This window comes from Hyperolius riggenbachi, chromosome 7 (genome assembly GCF_040937935.1).
Source record: "Hyperolius riggenbachi isolate aHypRig1 chromosome 7, aHypRig1.pri, whole genome shotgun sequence".
Classification (NCBI taxonomy): Eukaryota; Metazoa; Chordata; class Amphibia; order Anura; family Hyperoliidae; genus Hyperolius; species Hyperolius riggenbachi.
The window spans coordinates 87,954,421-87,969,632 of record NC_090652.1 but is presented as its reverse complement, the minus strand read 5'-3'; the positions used below and the strand labels follow the sequence as shown (position 1 = coordinate 87,969,632).

General features: G+C 48.4%; 1 long non-coding RNA gene across 5 annotated transcripts in view; it reads right to left on the bottom strand.

Moving 5' to 3' along the window:
- Window positions 1-707: 707 nt before the first annotated feature.
- The window catches only part of LOC137524431 (uncharacterized), a 72,283-nt gene continuing 57,778 nt past the window's right edge, over window positions 708-15,212 (bottom strand). Inside the window, exons 3-6 of one of the 5 annotated variants that reach the window (XR_011022684.1) lie at window positions 14,294-14,358; window positions 8,505-8,665; window positions 2,895-3,020; window positions 708-874 (exon numbers count right to left, since the gene is read on the bottom strand). This is a non-coding gene — a long non-coding RNA (uncharacterized lncRNA). The remainder of the gene's footprint in view (window positions 875-2,894; window positions 3,021-8,504; window positions 8,666-14,293; window positions 14,359-15,212) is intronic. The other 4 variants (XR_011022680.1, XR_011022682.1, XR_011022683.1 and 1 more) reach the window with 4 other exon arrangements.

Below are 15,212 nucleotides of genomic sequence, written 5' to 3'. Positions count from 1 at the left end.
GTTATGGACACGCCCACTGCATTCTGTGGCCACGCCCATTTTTCGCCGCGGCGCGCGAAGCGCGCCGCCAACATTCTCCTGGGGGGGCGCCATAGGTTTGGGGTGCCTAGGGGAGCCCCAACCCTAAATACAGCCCTGACTGCAGGTGCACTTGTTGTGCCTTTACATTTCCTGACAGGCTTTCCCTGCTGACCATTTAAAATCCAGGTGCTGCTTGGTAGTGGTGAGCACTTGCCATTCTTTGTGTTTGTATTTTTGGGGTGTATGTGTGGCAGGTTTCCCAGGTGATGACTGGTGAGGGCACTTGGGGTGCTGCTGTAAAGTGTCCAGAAAATGTAATTCCAGCTGTGATCTGTAGGTGGTGCTATAACCTTATCTTGTATAGAGCATAGTAATGACCATTGCAACTCATGTAGAGAAAATTAGATCCTCTCCTAACTGAACAGGTGTATAAAGATAATCCACTGTATATTATGAGGTACAGTCATTTAGAATGTTTGGCTCCTGACTGAGCAATGACTTCCAGTCTTTGGTAGGGGGTGGGTGAGCGAGTAGCATCCCATGGTGGGGGGGGGGGGAGAGACAAAAGGATAACAGCAGCAGTCAGGCAAGGGCCTTATTGTAACACTATAGACACAATAAAAAATGAGTAGTTCTGTTCCACCCTTAAATATTGCAACAAACACATTCCACCAAAACAAGAAATGCAGGGTTTTATATGAACAGTTTATTTATTTCTTCAATTACAATATCTTCAAGGTTGCGGACAAAGTGTATGGATATAACTTCAGTGCTCCAATTCACATCAAAGACTGCCTGACACGTGTTTCACGGCCAAACGCTGTTTCCTCAGAGGCACACTGTATACAAACATCTGTTAAAAAAACATACAATGTTGAACCGTATAAGTGCCTTAATGTTATAACTTGCCCAGTTACTAAGGGGAGGTCAGTGGTGTAAGAGGTCAACTCTTTACACACTAGGACAACTGCAGACTAATGTACTTGCTGAGAAAAAAGTGTGTACGTGGCTTTCACCACTAGGTGTCTGCAGTAAAATGCTTCATACATGGCCCCATAACCAGTGGTGTACCTACCACAAGCCTGCAGTGGTCTTCAGTCACTGTGTTCTTTCACTTGAGACTTTTTCTCAGTTTGGGAAACATTTGGGAAAATACCAGCAGGCAGTGCAGGGGACGATACTACATCCTGCACTAGATGTAGCACCCTTCCCTATTCCTGTCCATTGGGCAATGTGTTTCCTTGCTCTCTACACACAGCCTGCAGTGAGTGAATGTGCAGAGCACCAGGGTGAGTAGAGAGAATAATTGCTGTGCTGCAGCTGGGACATTAGCAGGGAGAGGTGGCAGGATGCGTTTAGTGCTAAAGACCGCCCAGCGGACCCGTCGTTTCCTTTTGTAGTGCGTGTGTATGCACCTTAAGAAGTTGCCTGTCATTAGTAGCCATGTGCACTGGCTGCTGTAATACCAGAGTGCCCTAGACTTTTGATTACTTACCCTGATCAGAGTAATTAATCAACAATGCAGGGCAGTCTGCTGTTGCAGAAGCCAGTGATAAAGGTGCTGACAGCGGACTTCTGTAGTGAGCAGAGAAGCAAGCTCCAGGCAATTTAGATTATCTTGATTGCAAGTAATCTTATCTCTTTTTCCAGCTCCCCCTCCCACCCTGTTGTCTTCCCCATGACCCTTTCCTCCTTTCAGATTTCAGTGGCTTTTCACAGCATGTCCCTGCCAAACAGCATTGGTGATGTCTGCAGTCCTGAAGAGAGTCCTTCCGGCCATTTCTCCTCTCCCACCAGGCTCTTTGTCTGGTGCCTCGACCTCTTTACCTCTTTCCCCAGGCATCCCCCTCTTTCGTATGCCCCCCTTTTATGACTGTCCTCGGAGGAGCTCACAATCTAATCGTACCATAGTCATAGCCTAATGTCCTACCATATTATTATTGTGTATGTATATAGCACTGACATCTTTTGCAGCACTTTACAGAGTACAGAGTTTCATAACTGTTAGCTCCGTCCACATCCTGATAACTCCTTTTTCCCCAAAATCCCCCAAGATTTTCAGCAACACACTCGGCGCCACAACCTGCCAATCCTCCCATCAAAAAAATTGGTTGTTTGGGGGGGGGTCATCTGTAAATAATCAGCACCGGGTGTGCTAGGTACACGACTGCCCATACCTCCTCACTATTTCACCTGATCCGTGTCAGAAGTCAGCCTAAATCTGGTGTGCAGGCAGGACATGGCCACATATGACAACATGAAACAGTTTGTATAGGATAGTGGTGGCATCATCATGTATGGTACGCAAGTGCCTCCACGAGCAACAGGTAAAAAACTACAGTCATCAATGCCTCAGAGAGGATTATTAACACTCCCTCCCATCACTCAACCGCCTCCACTCCTCCAGACTATGATCCAGGGCCATCTGGATAGCAGAAGACTCCTTGCACCCTGGCAACTGCTACGTCAACCTACTCCTATCGGGCCGCTACTACAGGTTCATGATCTTTACCAGGACCTTCAAGACACAGGAACTCTTTCTTCCCCCAAGCAGTCCAGCTTCTCCGCTCAGTATTTTTTTTTTATTATTGCAAAGTCATGCTATGTGCACGTAAGGGAGAGACATCTTGGTCAGCTCACTCTGTGTCCACTCAGAGCCGGGCTAAGACAAGGCAGAGCAATTCATTTCATTCTAATGTACCTAATTCCAATTCATCAAGTTCTCTTCATGTGGTATGATTTTCTGGAAAAAAAAAGATTTAAAAGAAAAAATGAGGGCCTAGGCCAAGGCGTATCTAGCTGCTGGGTCCCCTATGCTCCATGTTTAAAGGGTACCTGTAGTGAAAATAAAACTGCCCTAAATGGGTATTCACCTCAGGAGACGGAAGCCTCTGGGTCCTAGAGAGACTTCTTCCAACCTCTCTCACTGGGCTGTTGCAGCGCTGCGTCCCCCAAAAGACTAGTTAAAGCGGACCTGAACTCAGAACTTCATCTTAGCTCTAAAAGATAAGCAACGGCATAAGAACCGTTAACAAAAACATTTCTTTGTTACAGCTGATACAAATCCTGCAATAAATCTGCAGTGTGTCTACTTATACGAAATATTGTTAACAGTCAGCTGACACAGCTTGGGGATCAGATTACAACTTGTGTTTAGTCACAGATGAGGGGGAATTAGACTGGCTACAGGCATGGGCAAACTTGGCCCTCCAGATGTTACGGAACTACAAGTCCCACAATGCATTTGCCTTTATGAGTCATGACATTGGCTGTCTGACTCCTGCAATGCATTGTGGGACTTGTAGTTCCGTAACAGCTGGAGGGCCGAGTTTGCCCATGCCTGGGCTACACTCTCTAATTACATACGGGGTGCATTTCGCTATGTTTTCCATTTGTCCAGTGCAAGAGTTCAGGTCCACTTTTTAAGGCCTTGTCGATGGCTCGCGCATGCACAGTAGCACAGACTTGCTCGGGCTTCGGTGGAGAAAGCTGAGCCTGATTGGGTCCGTGCTACAGTGCATGTGCGGGCCATCTGCACAGTAACACGAACTCGATAAGGCTCGAGCGGGAGGCCTGAGCGGGTCTCTGGTAGACGCAGGCACAGTGCAGCCGTGTGCTCAGGATTTTCAGGAGTCTTGTGGTTGGAGAAGGACAGGAGAAGCCACTGAAGGATCCAAAACGTTAAGTGAATACATATTCCTATCACTTATTCAGTTTGTACATTCTGAAACCTCAACTGTGACAAAGTGTGACCTTTCTCGGAGAACTGGTACAGAGCAGCCTGATGCTAGTACTTGTTGTGTATAGCTGATTTATGAGAGGAGATCCTGTCCTTGACCTCCAGGGTGGTCCTGCCAATACACAACAAGCCACATGGACACTCCATACAATACACTGCAGATTTCATTTTACAGTCAAAACATCCTCTGAACTGTTTCCCATTCAGAGAGTGATGGACAGAATCCCCCCTCAATATATTATTGCACTGAGCACAATTTAAACAATGGATAAGTATGCTTTGTAGTGTGTCCTGCGGTCTCCCTCGAATTAACTTAACACCGCATACAGATGTCTTATCTTGTGTATGTGCCTCACATGTGGATTTTTATGCAGAAAATTTGATCAAAGTAATTCAATGTTCCATTGATTTCCTGCTTGCAACATAACAAGCCAGTTTATGTTAGATTGATTGCAGATAAGTTATTGAACAAATACTGTATTTTTGGTGTATAGGACGCCCCGAATATCACACACATCTAGGTTTAGATTGGAAAAATCAGGGGAAAAAATATACAGTGGGATGCGAAAGTTTGGGCAACCCTGTTCTCATGATCATGATTTTCCTGTATAAATCGTTGGTTGTTACGATAAAAAAAGTAAGTTAGATATATCATATAGGAGATAGTAATATTTGAGACGTGAACGTTTATTGGATTTACAAAAAGCGCACAATAATTGTTTAAATAAAATTAGGCAGGTGCATAAATTTGGGCACTGTTGTCATTTTATTGATTTCAAAATGTTTAGAAATAATTATTGGAACTCAGATTGGCTTGGTAAGCTCGTTGACCCCTGACCTACATACACAGGTGAACCCAATTATGAGAAAGAGTATTTAAGGGGGTCAATTGTAAAGGTGGCCATACACTGGCCCGATTCGCGGCCGTTTCAACAGCAGATTCGATCCTGGGATCGAATCTGCTGCCAATCGTTTGCGCTAAACGCACCCGCCGATCCGATTTCCTCCCAAAATCGGATCGGTCCGTCGATCGCGCCGTGCGGGAAATTACCCTCGATCGCCCGTGGGTAGGGAGCGCGTCGCTAGCGGCGGCCGATCCGATCAGGTATACATTACCTGACGCTGACTCCCGGGCGTCTTCTCCGCATCTTCTCCGCTCTGCACCCGCTCCATCCCGGCGCTTCTTGTCACTGCAGTGACCAGGCAGTTCAAATAGAGGGCGCTCTATTTGAACTTCCTGGTCACGGAGTGACACAGGAAACGCCGGGATGGAGCGGGTGCAGCGTGGAGGAGATGCGGAGAAGATGCCCGGGAGCCAGCGTCAGGTAATGTATGCGCGGGGGGAGGGGGGGGGACAGGCGGCAGCGGCGGCTCCACAGATTGTGATCGGTTTCAGGCTGAAATCGATTCACAATCTGTTTGCAGTAAAGGCAGCCATACGATCCCTCTCTGATCAGATTCGATCAGATAGGGATCTGTCAGCTGGTCGATCTAATGGCAAATCGACCAGTGTATGGCTACCTTAAGTTTCCCATCATCTAGCTGCAGATGGAGTCACTGTGCATCATTCAACCATTCGGCGCACTTTACACAAGGAGATGCTGTATGCGAGAGTGATGCAGAGAAAGCCTTTTCTCCACCCACAGAACAAACAGAGCCGTTTGAGGTATGCCAAAGCACATTTGGACAAGCCAGCTTCATTCTGGAATAAGGTGCTGTGGACTGATGAAACTAAAATGGAGTTATTTGGACATAACAATGGGCATTATGCATGGAGGAAAAAGAACACAGCATTCAAAGAAAAACACCTGCTACCTACAGTAAAATACGGTGGTGGTTCCATCATGCTGTGGGGCCAGTGCAGGGACTGGGAATCTTGTCAAAGTTGAGGGACGCATGGATTCTACTCAGTATCAGCAGATTCTGGAGTCCAATGTCCACGAATCAGTGACAAAGCTGCGGCAGGGCTGGATCTGGAGAGCTGTCCATGCTTGGAAGCCATCAAACCTGAATGAACTAGAGAGGTTTTGTAAAGAGGAATGGTCCAAAATACCTTCAACCAGAATCCAGACTCTCATTGGAACCTACAGGAAGCGTTTCGATGCTGTAATTTCTGCAAAAGGAGAATCTACTAAATATTGATTTTATTTCTTTTTTTGTGGTACCCAAATTTATGCACCTGCCTCATTTTACTTAAACAATTATTGCGCACTTTCTGTAAATCCAATAAACTTAATTTCACTTCTTAAATATTACTCTGTGTGTCTCCTATATGATATATTTAACTGACATTTTTTATTGTAACAACCAACGATTTATACAGGAAAATCACGACGATTAACAAGGTTGCCCAAACTTTTGAACCCCACTGTATACTAAACCTGTTACGTCCATGGTCCTGGAGCATCTTGTGTAGCTTCATCCCCAATTATTGGGTCCTCCTGTATCCCCTATGTGTCCCCCGAGTGTCCCCTTCTGTCCCCAGTGTGTTCCCTTCTTTTCCCAGTGTTTCCCCCTCTGTCGCATCATCAGCAGAAGCTGTCACTCGAAGTGCAGTGAAGGAGAGGAGAGGTCCGTGATCACCACTGGAGCTGTGGATTAGGTGAGCCAAGCTGTCAATTCAGATAATTATACATGGGGGCAGAGGAGGATACATGGAGGGAACGGGAGACACACGGGGGACAACGCAGGGAGTCCCTGACATCGCCACAGGTCAGCGGTCCGGGGACTCCTTGAATTTGGCATATAAGACGCAGGGACTTTTTCTCCCCATTTTTGGGGAGGAAAGTGCATCTTTTATGCTGATGAATACAGTAAGTGATTGGGCAGAGATTTCAAGGTCAAATGTGTGGGGAAGGGGCATTGTAGATTGACAGCCACAAGCGTTGTACTGCTCGAAGCGGGACAAAACTAAACTAGTGGCACAACCCATTCACAGTCACACAATACATTCACACAGTCTAATAGACATCAAGTGGTGGAAGTGATAAATCATTTGATGAAACCTGATCAGTTTCCATCAACAGTGGTCAGTTGCCTATTAGCCTGGGCTGTTGTCAGCCTGCGTATGGCCAGCTGTAACCTGGGAAAGGGGTACTATGTAGAGAATACAGAGGTGCCAACAGGATAAAACCAAACAATAAAAGGGTTAAAAATGCTTAGGAGGCAGTGGTGGACCTACCTCCTGCAAGTAGACACTGAAAACTGTCTATTCAAATAAATATAGATCTTATTGGCATACTCCAAACCAGGGGGCTGCAACGCGTTTCACAGGCTTAAACCTGCGTCCTCAGGCAATAAAACATTGGGAGCATTCAACAGAAATGGGTCCGGAAAACACCTGGCGCCTCCGGGAAGGGGGGGGGCTGCATTTTTTTTTCTGCAAACTAAAGCCTTGTACACACGGTAAATGAAACTAGGTACAGTCGACCAACGACCAGCTTTGTTGTGCATCCAGTGTGTGTGCAGCTTCCTAGATACCTCTGACAGTGATCAGCCTGGCGGATCACATCACTGAACTCCTGGACAGTCATGCCCCAGAAGGAACTCAGGATCAATGCAAAAGTGTGGGGTCTGACAACAGGTCCAAGGATTTACTCCTGACACCCAATTGCAGCCAAGAAGCTATTGTCTACCCTGCAGAGATCTGTGCATCCCTCCATGGATATGCTTCCCCACACCATCACTGACCCACCACCAAATGAGTCATGCTGAACAATGCTATAAGCAGCATAATGTCCTCCATGGCATCTCCAGACCCTTTCATGTCTGTCATGTACTCAGGGATGAACCTGCTTTCATCTCTGAAAAGCACAGTGTGCAAATGGCAGACCTGCCAACTCTAGTATTCAATGGGAATGCCAATCATAATCAAAATCTGTCACAGGACCCACTAGGGGATGTTGGTCTTCAGGCCACCTTCATGAAGTCTGTTCCTGATTGTTTGGTCACAGCCATTGACACCAGTGGCCTGCTTGAGGTGATTTTGTAGGACTCTGGCAGCTGGTCCTCTACATCTAAAGGAGTAAATACCAGCCCTGCTAATGGGTTAAGGTCCTTCTATGACCCTATCCAGCTCTCCTGAAATCTCCTTCAAGCCCTTGCGATTGTGCCAGGAAACACAGCAAACCTACTGACAATAGCATATATTGATACTCCACCTTGGAGGAGATGGATTTACCTGTGCAATATCTGTAGGATCCAAGTAATGCCTCATGCTACCAGCAGTGGCACGGACCATAGCCAAATGCAAAACTAGTGAGGGGGAAAAAAAGATGAGGAGGGGAAAATGTCAGCGGCCTTCACCTGCTAAACCCTTCCTGTTTCGGTTATTGCCGCTCTAGAGGCGCGTACGCACGCCATACTTTTTCAAATGCCAGGTCGGTCAGACCCTCCTGCGGGGCGGTCGTTCTGACAGTTGCACGCGAATACAAGCTGCCGGCAGACTGATAAGACTGTTTTTGACTGATCCGCACGGTCGTCAGGACGACCACCCTGCGGGAGGGTCTGACCGACCCATCGTTTGAAAAAGTATGGCGTGTGTACGTGTTAGTGCACCTGAATTGCCAACATTGTCATTAAAGTGGACCTGCAGTGAGATATAGCATGAGGGAATAAACAGCTGTTTATATGGCACTAAACCCAATCAGGACTTTCTTGGAATCTTGTTTTCCTATTTTAGTTTTAAGGGATAGATATCTAGGTTTGTAGAATATAGTTTATCTTCTGATCAGGGAAGGCTCACATCTGGAAGCTGCAGCCGAAAAATCCCAGTTTCCATTTTTCTTCTTGCATATAAGTGAACTCTGTCGGCCAGTTGTGCTGAGCATACAGTACATGATGAGCAACCTTTAGACCTCTGGCAAGCTGATTAAATTCTTCTGTACACTGGGATCTGTCTTGTGTCTGCACAGAGGAGGGTAATAATTAATCATACACATAGCTGCCAGATACTCCATGTCAGTACAAACATCCATCACTTCTTCACCTACCAGACCTACCATCACACTGTAGACTTCTAACACCTCATCACAGTTATGTCTGTGAGATAAGAGGGTGAGGGCAGTGCCCTGTGTGCCACCTCTCCTCCATCTCAGGCCACATCCCCCTCCTCACAGTTATCTCTGTGTGAAATGAGAAGGTGAGGGCAGTGCCCTGTGTGCCACCTCTCCTCCATCACAGGCCACATCCGCCTCCTCACAGTTATCTCTGTGTGATATGAGAGGGTGAGGGCAGTGCTCTGTGTGCCACCTCTTCTCCATCTCAGGCCACATCCACCCCCCTAGTTATCTCTGTGTGAGATGAGGGTGATGGCAGTGCCCTGTGTGCCACCTCTCCTCCACCACAGGCCACATCCCCCTCCTCACAGTTATCTCTGTGTGAGAGGAGAGGGTGAGGGCGGTGCCCTGTGTGCCACCTCTCCTCTATCACAGGCCACATCCACCTCCTCACAGTTATCTCTGTGTGAGATGAGAGGGTGAGGGCAGTGCCCTGTGTGCCACCTCTCCTCCATCACAAGCCACATCCCCCTCCTCACAGTTATCTCTGTGTGAGAGGAGAGGGTGAGGGCAGTGCCCTGTGTGCCACCTCTCCTCCATCTTAGGCCACATCCCCCTCCTCACAGTTATCTCTGTGTGAGAGGAGAGGGTGAGGGCAGTGCCCTGTGTGCCACCTCTCCATCATCTCAGGCCACATCCACCTCCTCACAGTTATCTCTGTGTGAGATGAGAAGGTGAGGGCAGTGCCCTGTGTGCCACCTCTCCTCCATTACAGGCCACATCCTCACAGTTATCTCTGTGTGAGATGAGAGGGTGAGGGCAGTGCTCTGTGTGCCACCTCTCCTCCATCTCAGGCCACATCCACCACCCTAGTTATCTCTGTGTGAGATGAAGGTGATGGCAGTGCCCTGTATGCCACCTCTCCTCCATCACAGGCAACATCCCCCTCCTCACAGTTATCTCTGTGTGAGAGGAGAGGGTGAGGGCGGTGCCCTGTGTGCCACCTCTCCTCTATCACAGGCCACATCCACCTCCTCACAGTTATCTCTGTGTGAGATGAGAGGGTGAGGGCAGTGCCCTGTGTGCCACCTCTCCTCCATCACAAGCCACATCCCCCTCCTCACAGTTATCTCTGTGTGAGAGGAGAGGGTGAGGGCAGTGCCCTGTGTGCCACCTCTCCTCCATCTTAGGCCACATCCCCCTCCTCACAGTTATCTCTGTGTGAGAGGAGAGGGTGAGGGCAGTGCCCTGTGTGCCACCTCTCCATCATCTCAGGCCACATCCACCTCCTCACAGTTATCTCTGTGTGAGATGAGAAGGTGAGGGCAGTGCCCTGTGTGCCACCTCTCCTCCATTACAGGCCACATCCTCACAGTTATCTCTGTGTGAGATGAGAGGGTGAGGGCAGTGCTCTGTGTGCCACCTCTCCTCCATCTCAGGCCACATCCACCACCCTAGTTATCTCTGTGTGAGATGAAGGTGATGGCAGTGCCCTGTATGCCACCTCTCCTCCATCACAGGCAACATCCCCCTCCTCACAGTTATCTCTGTGTGAGAGGAGAGGGTGAGGGCGGTGCCCTGTGTGCCACCTCTCCTCTATCACAGGCCATATCCACCTCCTCACAGTTATCTCTGTGTGAGATGAGAGGGTGAGGGCAGTGCCCTGTGTGCCACCTCTCCTCCATCACAGGCCACATCCCCCTCCTCACAGTTATCTCTGTGTGAGAGGAGAGGGTGAGGGCAGTGCCCTGTGTGCCACCTCTCCTCCATTTCAGGCCACATCTCCCTCCTCACAGTTATCTCTGTGTGAGATGAGAGGGTGAGGGCAGTGCCCTGTGTGCCAACTCTCCTCCATCTTAGGCCACATCCCCCTCCTCACAGTTATCTCTGTGTGAGAGGAGAGGGTGAGAGCAGTGCCCTGTGTGCCACCTCTCCACCATCTCAGGCCACATCCACCTCCTCACAGTTATCTCTGTGTGAGATGAGAAGGTGAGGGCAGTGCCCTGTGTGCCACCTCTCCTCCATCTCAGGTCGCATCCTCCTCCTCACAGTTATCTCTGTGTGAGATGAGAGGGTGAGGGCAGTGCCCTGTGTGCCACCTCTCCTCCATTACAGGCCACATCCTCACAGTTATCTCTGTGTGAGATGAGAAGGTGAGGGCAGTGCCCTGTGTGCCACCTCTCCTCCATCACAGGCCAAATCCCCCTCCTCACAGTTATCTCTGTGTGAGAGGAGGGTGAGGGCAGTGCCCTGTGTGCCACCTCTCCTCCCTCTCAGGCCACATCCACCTCCTCACAGTTATCTCTGTGTGAGAGGAGAGGGTGAGGGCAGTGCCCTGTGTGCCACCTCTCCACCATCACAGGCCACATCCACCTCCTCACAGTTATCTCTGTGTGAGATGAAAAGGTGATGGCATTGCCCTGTGTGCCACCTCTCCTCCATCACAGGTCACATCCGCCTCCTCACAGTTATCTCTGTGTGAGAGGAGAGGGTGAGGGCAGTGCCCTGTGTGCCACCTCTCCACCATCTCAGGCCACATCCACCTCCTCACAGTTATCTCTGTGTGAGATGAGAGGGTGAGGGCAGTGCCCTGTGTGCCACCTCTCCTCTATCACATGCCACATCCACCTCCTCACAGTTATCTCTGTGTGAGATGAGAGGGTGAGGTCAGTGCCCTGTGTGCCACCTCTCCTCCATCTCAGACCGCATCCCCCTCCTCACAGTTTTCTCTGTGTGAGATGAGGGTGAGGGCAGTGCCCTGTGTGCCACCTCTCCTCCATCTCAGGCCGCATCCACCTCCTCACAGTTATCTCTGTGTGAGATGAGAGAGTGAGAGCAGTGCCCTGTGTGCCAACTCTCCACCATCTCAGGCCACATCCCCCTCCTCAGTTATCTCTGTGTGAGATGAGGGCAGTGCCCTGTGTGCCACCTCTCCTCCATCACAGGCCACATCCACCTCCTCACAGTTATCTCTGTGTGAGAGGAGAAGGCGAGGGCAGTGCCCTGTGTGCCACCTCTCCTCCATCACAGGCCACATCCCCCTCCTCACAGTTATCTCTGTGTGAGATGAGAGGGTGAGGGCAGTGCCCTGTGTGCCACCTCTCCTCCATCACAGGCCACATCCCCCTCCTCACAGTTATCTCTGTGTGAGATGAGAGGGTGAGGGCAGTGCCCTGTGTGCCAACCTCTCCTCCATCTCAGGCCACATCCGCCTCCTCACAGTTATCTCTGTGTGAGATGAGAGGGTGAGGGCAGTGCCCTGTGTGCCACCTCTCCTCAATCACAGCCCACATCCACCTCCTCACAGTTATCTCTGTGTGAGATGAGAGGGTGAGGGCAGTGCCCTGTGTGCCACCTCTCCATCTCAGGCCACATCCCCCTCCTCACAGTTATCTCTGTGTGAGAGGAGAGGGCGAGGGCAGTGCCCTGTGTGCCATTATAGGTGCCCCCATTACAGGCCAATCTCTGTGTGAGATGAGAGGGTGAGGGCAATGGTATATACCATTGTTGGTACCCTATGTTGTGTTTCTTCCTCTGTACTGCGACACAGAAAACGTTGGTGTTATATAAATCAATACTAATAATATAAACACATTACACACTCTCTTATGCTTGGAATACACCATGAGATTTTGTGGCAAATAGATCATTTCCGACATGTCCGATCTGATTTTCGATTGATTTCTCATAGAAGTGAATGGAAATTGATCAGAAAAATTATCAGAAAAACGATTGGACAGTAAATCTGCTAAAAAATCTCATAGTGTATTCCCAGCATTTGCAACAGAGTGCACACACTCTATATCATGTGATCTGCTGCTCTGGCATCACAATGTACTGCAGCCTGGCAGCTCAGCAAATAGACTGCAGGCAATTATACCGACGATGAAAAATTATGTTATGATTTCCAGAGGAGGTTTAGAGGAAAACAAATAGAGGATGCCTTCATATGTCTTCTAGGAAATGTTCTCTAAACTCTCAGCAGAGGTGTTTAGTATAGATCCCTGAAGTTGTCAGCAATATTAGCAGCTCAGCATTCCTCAGCATTTGTTACACCTTGAATCCTTCACAGACGTGAGTCTATGGAGAGGCGCATGGCTCCCGGGGGCGACATTCTCCTCCAGTCACTTCCAATTGTGCTCCACAGTCACTGATTCTCTCTCTTATACGCTGCCACTGGCTTCCCCAGGGAGGAATCTGCTGCCCCGGCCAGCATAATAAAGAGCAATGATTGTATCAATTATAGCAATATATTTTGGGACTGCTTCTGATTAATTGCAAAGTGCTGCCTTAATGAAGTCTGATGGCCTGGGATTCTCAGACATCATACAGAAGCGCATAGGCCTAGTGCACACCAGAGCGGTTCGACAGCATTTTTCGATCCGCTTGTGGATGTGGAAACGCTTGGGTAATGTATTTCAATGGGCTGGTGCACACCAGAGCGGGAGGCGTTTTGCAGAAACGCATACTCCCGGGCTGCTGCAGATTTTGGATTGCGGCGGCGTTTCTGCCTCCAATGTAAAGTTTAGGAAAACCGCAAACCGCTCTGAAAAACGGCAGTTCAGATCGGTTTTGCAGGCGTTTTTGTTACAGAAGCTGTTCAGTAACAGCTTTAGAGCTGGTCCACACTAGGTCCGGAAACGTATCCGTGGCTGCGTTTTTCAAACCTGATGAAAAACGGAGTCCCGGATACTAATGTTTAAAATAGCAGCCAGCCTCACCCAAGTAAAAAACGGATCCGTCTGCGTTTGCGGGGATCCGTTTTGAAAACCTGAACGGAAGGTCCGGATCTGCTGCATTTTCACACAACGGATCAGGACCACGGATACACGCAGGGGTAGTGAAAGCAATGAGAAAACGCATCTCCAGCTTCACAGGCAAAAAACGGATGTGAAAACGGATAGCCTGAGCTTTATGATTGGCCCAAAAAATCCTCCCACTCCTTCCTAATGATAGAGACGTTTTCTGTCAGGGAAAAACCTGAACGGAAACTGATACAAAACTGATGCACTTTCATCAGTTTGCAGTACGGTGGGTACTTCCCCTGATCCGGACTGCAGGGTCCGTCCTGCAACCGGGTCTAGTGTGGACCCAGCCTTACTGTAACAATACATGAAATCTACTACACCAAAAACGCTTCACAAAACCGCAAAATGCTAGCTGAAACGCTACAGAAAAATGAGAAAAAGCGTTTCAAAATCTGCTAGCATTTTGCGGATCTGCTAGCGGGTTTTGGTGTGCACCAGGCCTAAGGAATGATTTAAAGCGGACCTGAACTCAGAACTTCTACTTTAAAAGATAAGCAACAGCATAATAACATTTACAGAAAAACATTTCTTTGTTACAGCTGATAGAAATGCAAGAAATCTGCAGTGTGTCTACTACCTGCTTTCGGGGATAACATCCTGTGTACCAAATACAAATACTGCAATTAATTACCTCTCTGCAGTGGCAGGCAGCTGAGGGATCAAATTATAACTTGTGATTAGTCACAAATGAGGGGAAATTAGACAGGCTAAACTCTCTAAATACATACAGGGTACAATTCTCTCTGTTTTCCTTCCATCCTGTGCAAGAGTTCAGGTCCACTTTTAAGCTGTCCTATAAAAAAATGTTTTCTATTTTAGTCCACCATACATTAGTCGATATTATTTATCGATATACGGCTGATTCGATCATTTAAACAAATCTGCTAGACATCAATGCCACAAACGATTCCCAATGGATTGATTTTTGGCCGAAATTGATTGATTTTGTCTATGACTCAGAATGAAATATTTTGCTCGATTGGCGGCAGATTGGGAGCACGACGCTAGTGGCGTTCGATTTCGGCCGTCCGATGCAGCAGTGGAGCTATTCTCACCTGCCCAGTGTTTTGTAGGGGAGGAAGGGGGAACTTTTTTTTTCTTTAGAAAGATCGGGGCTTTTGAAAGAAGCCCGTCGGTCTTTCTAACAGAGACTTCAATCAATGAATGGGAACTGTGTTCCCATTCATTGATCTCTGGGCTAACGAGCGGCGCCATGGGAGCGCGCAGCCATGCACAATACAGCAGAAGCAGCCTTTTGGACATAATAGCAATGTCCAAAGGCCAAAGTAGTTAAAAAGGTTTAAAATGAAGTAGGCAGTGACAGACTGAGGGCTCGTTTCCACTATCGCGAATCTGCATGCGTCCAACGCATGCAGATCCGCACATGTAATACAAGTGGATGGGCCTGTTTCCACTGTAGCGTTGTTGAGGTGCGTTTTTTTCAGCGTGAAAAAAACGCACAAAAGAGCCAACGATTTCGCCTGCGTCGGGAATCCGTGCGAATCGCCGCTAATGTATTTAATAGTAAAAACGCATGCGTTTGTTACATGCGTTTTTACCCGCGATTTCGCACCTTTTTCAATTTTATTTAGCCCTGGCAGTGTCATGGTTAATTTCGCATGGCACCCTGCCATGCGAAATCGCAGG